General features: G+C 42.8%; 2 pseudogenes across 2 annotated transcripts; one reads left to right on the top strand and one right to left on the bottom strand.

The window, feature by feature from the left end:
* Positions 1-1006: 1006 nt before the first annotated feature.
* Positions 1007-1690, top strand: LOC308522476 (small ribosomal subunit protein eS8-like; annotated as a pseudogene). The gene has a single exon. The product of its transcript is annotated as a small ribosomal subunit protein eS8-like (transcript).
* A 2957-nt stretch (positions 1691-4647) lies between these two features.
* LOC308522005 (interferon-induced protein with tetratricopeptide repeats 1B-like) lies at positions 4648-5426 on the bottom strand (annotated as a pseudogene). The gene has a single exon. The product of its transcript is annotated as an interferon-induced protein with tetratricopeptide repeats 1B-like (transcript).
* Between the last annotated feature and the right edge of the window lie 231 nt (positions 5427-5657).

Genomic DNA, 5657 nt, shown 5'->3' with positions numbered 1-5657 from the left:
AGAAGTGTAATATCTTTATTTTCCACATTTCTCTCTGCGTGTGTGCATATAAGACTTGACAGAGTGGTTAGCCAAAAGAGAGAAGAGAGTGCTGAAAGTGAAAATTTATTCTAGTAAATTCATGTTAATTGACTTCTTTGATATAGTTTTGACTGTATTATTTTACTTATGCATATCAACGGAAATATTTTCAGAGCATTCTTCCCTATCCTGGGCCAATTTCTGCTTTCTGCAATGTAATGAAGTTGTAAAATCTCCTGGATTAAAATCCAACTTCAGTTTTCTATTAATTCTACCCAGAAATTCTGTTAACTCACATTCCTTAATCCACTCATTTTTCTCTCAAACCCACCCACTTCTCTCAACCTTGTTACCTGTAGTCACCAACTTCTCTGATCTGAATTATGGCAAGAGCCTTATAAAAGTGCTAGCTGTCAGTTTTGCGCGCGCGCACACACACACACACACACACACATCTATCCATCTATTTCCCATTCTGCAAGCAAATGATTCAAAGTGATATTTCCATCAGACTAGTGCTTTCAAACAAAAGTCATTACCTATTAGACTCTTAGAGGGTTATGAAATCAAATTAGTAGTCATACAGAATTATTTTCAAATGAAATAGGAACTAAAATAAATTTCATATGAAAAGGATATGTATTGTTTCACTAAACTCTTGTTTCAGATAAGTGTACATGTGTGTGTCACCATGTAAAATATATTTCTTATTATCCATCTAGGTTTAAAAAAAAATAGTCTGAGCTCCCTGGCCAGTGTGGCTCAGTTGAGCATCGTCCCATGCACTGAGAGGTCACCAGGTTCAATTCCCTGACAGGGCACTTGTCAGGCTGCAGACTGGATCCCCAGTAAGGAGTGTGCATGAGGCAGCCCATCGATGTTTCTCTCTCTCTCTCTCTCTCTCTCTCTCTCTCTCTCTCTCTCCCCCCCCCCCTCCACTATCTCCCCACAAATTACTTATTAATTAAAACAGTGTTCTGCAGCCATGGGTATCTCTCGGGACAGCTGACAAGCACTGCAAGACTGGGAACAAGAGAAAATTCTACCCTAAGAAGCAAAATATGAGCAAGGATGTCCTGCTGCCCACAGTAAGATTAGCTCCTGCCACACACACATGCGTGCAGGGAGGCAACAGGAAGCACCATGGCCTGAGGCTGGACATAGACAATTTCTCCTGGGGCTCAGAGTATTGTACTAGTACATGCAAAACTAGGATTTCTGACGTTATCTACAGCGCATCCAATAACAAACTGGTCCGCACAAGACCCTAGAAAAGAACTGCATTGTGCTCATTGACAGCATACCATATCCATAGTGATATGAGTCCTGCTATCACAGCCCCTGGGCCCCAAGAATGGAGCCAAGCTGACTCCTGAGGAGGAAGAGATTTTAAACAAAAAAAAAACAATCAAAGAAAAGTCAGAAGAAATATGATGAAAGGAGAAAGAATGCCAAAATCAGCAGTCTCCTAGAGGAGCAGTTCCAGCACGGCAAGCATCTTGCATGCATGGCTCCAACTCCAGGCCAATGTGGCAGGGCAGATGGCTCTGTGCTGCAGAGCAAGGGGCTGGATGGAGTTCTAGCTGAGGAAATTCAAGGCTTGGAAAGGCAAACAAACCCCACTCCCTCCTATCTTAGATCATATAATAAAGGTATTTAATGTTCTAAAAATAGCCTATATAATAAAGAGGGAGTATGCTAATTGACCATCACACCCTTACAAGATGGCAGCACCTACAGCCATAAGATAGCAGCGCTCAGCCCCGCCTGGGGCCTCGGGGCCTCCTGCACCCCCCACTGACTGAGGCTCAGGCAAGCAGGACTGGCCAAGGCAGAGGCAAGCCTCAGATAGCAGCTACCCAGCTGCCCAGGGCCAGCCCGAGGCTCAGGTAATCAGGGCTGGCTGAGGCTTGTGCTGCTGGCAGTGGCAGCAGCAGAGGTGTGATGGGGGCATTGCCTTCCCCTGATTGCCAGGTCACCTCCCGCCCCTGAGGGCTCCTGGACTGTGAGAGGGGGCAGGCCAGGCTGAGGGACGCACCCCCCCCACCCCCCCACCCCCGCCACCCCCAATCCAGTGCATGACTTTCCATGCACTGGGCCTCTAGTAAAATAAAAATAGATTTTTTTTAATAGATTTTATTATTACTTAGGTATGAGAAGGTCAACAGATCAGGAGACAACTGCCATTGAAAGCATCACAGATCCCAAGAGAGGGAATACAGGTCACACCACTGGGGGCCACACAGCGAACCACTGAAGTCTTCACTCAGAGAGAGAAAGGGAGGAACCGTGGACAAGCACCTCAACTATGGTTTCAGAGGGAAGAAATAGGCAGGGTAAGCAAGTCTAGATTAGCTAGTTTTGTCTTTGAAAATCACTCCCTAGAGAGAATTCCCATGGGGAGACAATGAGGGAGGCAGAAGGTCAAGGCAAGGGGACTCAGACATATTGTCAGGCTGCCCAGAACAAGGTGTGTCCAGCATATGCACATAGGGCAGATGTTAAAGCATCAAGATTTCAGAAATGCAGTAAACACAGCAGATACCACATGGTATTCCTGACAAAAATGCATAACCTGAATCTAATCATGAGAAAGCATTAGACAATCATAAACTGAGGGCCATTCTATAAATAATCAACCTGTACTCTTCAAAACTGGCAAAGGTCATGAAAGACAAGAAGTCTGAGAAACTTTTTAGAGATGAGACAACTAAATGTAACACATGGCCTTGGGTTGGACTTGGACTGGGAGAAATAAAGCTCTAACGACATTTTTGGGGAAATAAGTAGCATTTTCAGTATGGACTGTAATTTGGATAATAGTACCATAATATTAAATTGTCTGATATTGGTTGTAAGAGAATGTCCTTGTTCCTAGGAAATACCATTTAGGGGTTCAGGAACATTATTTTTGCAACTTATTCTCAAATAATTCAAGGGGGGGGGGCGGGTGGAAAGTGTGTGTGGAGGGAGGAGGGTTGGAGAAAGAGTGTGTGTGTTAGGGAGAAAGAGGAAACAAATGAGCAGAGTATGTGGGAGTTTCTTGCAACTTTTCTGTAAGCTTGAAATTAAAGTAAAATAAAATTATTTTTTTAAGTTTGTGAAACTTTGCATTAAATCATAAGTTCCACAAGGACAGTTCCTCTCATCTCCCAGTGTTTGTTCCTATAATTCCCATTGTCTAGAACATTTTTCCCCTCCTAAAACTTTCTTTCATCTAGTTAACTCCTATTCAACTTTCCAGTCTCGTCTAAAATGTCTCTTCTTCCTAGAAGTCTTCCCTAATTTCCCCATTCTGAATTATGAGGCCCTTTTTTAAAAAATCTTTATTGTTAAAAGTATTACAAATATCCCCTTTTTTCCTCCTTTGACCCCTTCTAGCTTGAAACCACCCCCACCCAAGGCCTTCACCAAACTATTGTCTGGGTCCATGCATATACGTGTACAAGTTATTTGGTTAACCCCTTCCCAAGCTCCCACCTCTTCTTTTAATGTAAATACAGTATTTTATTTGCTACAAATCTACTGGGGGAAAAACTGTTATTTCTATTATATAGCATTCACAAAGAAATGATTTCTCTCTTCCTCCTCCTCCTTCTTCCTTTTTTCTCCTCCTTCTCCTCTCTCACCCACAAAGACATATATATTGTTTCACTGTTTTTTTTAAATTAATCCTAAAGCTGAGGATATAGTCTCATTTATTTTATTTGTTGTTTTTGTTAATCCTAACCCGAATATATTTTTTGCATTGGTTTTTAGAGAGAGTAGAAGGGAAGGGGAGAGACATAGAGAAACATCAGTGTGAGAGAGACACATCCATTGGTTGCCTCCTGCATGCATCCCAACCAGGGCTGAGCCTGCAGCCAAAGTACTAGCCCTTAACTGGAATGGAACCCACAACCCTTCAGTCCACTGGCTGACACTCTAGCCTCTGAGGCACACCGGCCAGGGCTGGTCCATTATTTTCTGAATACAACTAATATTTTACCAAGTTTGAGTAACTGTTCGAAAATTATATCATCGTAACTCACTGTGGATTGCATAATATGTTTCTGAAAGCAATGAGCAGAAGAGATTATTAGTACATGTTAACCTAAAATCGAGTGAAATGTGACAGAGGTCCACATTTCAGTGCCGAACAAGCATGTCCCTCAGAGTTCTCAGAGTGAGCAGCCTGCTCATAACACTCCAGTGCTTTAATCATTGCTCCTTTCAATTTGTACATGATCCCAGGGTGCTCAAGCTTTCTACCTCTAATTCATTTCTCCGAATAAATGATACTTTTATCCTTTGCTAATGATGCCTCTTCTATTTTTGGTGCTTTTAAAAAATGGATCATTGCATCGGCTTCAGATTTCCTTTGAAATTCCTGAAACCAGCCATAGTAGAAATATATCTCTTACAGTTTTTCTTCTTCAAGGGATTTTATGCATATAACACTTTTTGATGATAAGTGTTTTCAGCATTTCTATAGTTGCCTGCTTCTATGTACATTACCAGAAGTATATAAGCAATGTCAAATGTGGGTGTTTGTTCCAGAGCAAGTTCAAAATGAGCTCCAGCTAATCCTGTCATTCTGTCAACATGTTCCCTATCCTGTCCTCTAGACTGCCAGTCTGTAGCTTTCTATATTTGAAAAACTTGCGATCTATAGCAAAGCCCTATCTAGTGATGCAGGAAGGCAGAGAAGGGTGTGGCCTGCAAGGCTGTTTTTAAGAACCAAAGAGCTTTATCTAGGAGTCTTTTTTGGGGAGGGGCACATATTGAAAGATTTAGGTCTGCTAGGACTTTTTCCATGCTTCTTCAATGTACTTTTCTCCTTCAACTTCTTGTCCTACATCCTGAAGCTTCAGGGTGAGGAGAGCCTTAATATATGCTTCTTCTGGATTTAGCCTGATGGCCTTTTTAAGGAGGTGCAGGAAAAGTCGCACTAATCTGTGATACTTTGTTAAAGCTGACCAGACCATAGGTGGCGATTGCATACCCAATGCTGCATTCAGGGTTTTCAGGGTCCACTTCCAGAGCCCTGACCTGTTCATCTCCACATTTCAGCAAGGCCCACCATTCTTCCTCATAGTCCACTTCAGGACATTCCATTCTATAGCAGGAGGGACTGGCAAACTTCCTGCAAGTGTTCTCCACCTTCTCCAGGTAGATCTGGGCTTCTGCCAGCCTGCCCAGGTGGTAATACAGCCAGGCATACTTGCCCCAGGTAACCAGCCTTCTCATGTCTGATTGGTTGGCATGCTCTCCTTGGATTAAGTCTTCAACTTTTTTCAAGCTCTCCAGGACTTCCTCATTCTGGCCTTTCAGGTGTTTCAGGCCAGTAGGTTCTGTATTCCCACATGGTTTTTGGTGTCTAAGAACTCAATCTCATTGAGTATCCTTTTTTCTAATTCAGGCATTTCAGTGTCATCAATTAGCAAAGTTTAACATGACATCTCAACTGCTCAAACCAACCTTTGGCCTGATCTTCATCAGAATTCTTACTCATAGTTGCTATGAATTAGGCAGCAGTTCTGCAGTGTTTTGTTTAGCTGGATGGGTTCCTCTGAGACCTGGCCAGCCAGGAGGCCCTTCTATATGCCCTCACAGCTTTCTTGTCACACTTGTCTTCCCATGGCCCCCACAAAACT

The sequence above is a fragment of the Myotis nattereri genome (genome assembly GCF_964212035.1).
Source record: "Myotis nattereri genome assembly, chromosome: 7".
NCBI classification, from domain to species: Eukaryota; Metazoa; Chordata; class Mammalia; order Chiroptera; family Vespertilionidae; genus Myotis; species Myotis nattereri.
Note: the sequence above shows the minus strand (reverse complement) of the source record. Positions and strands in the feature narration are given on the sequence as shown.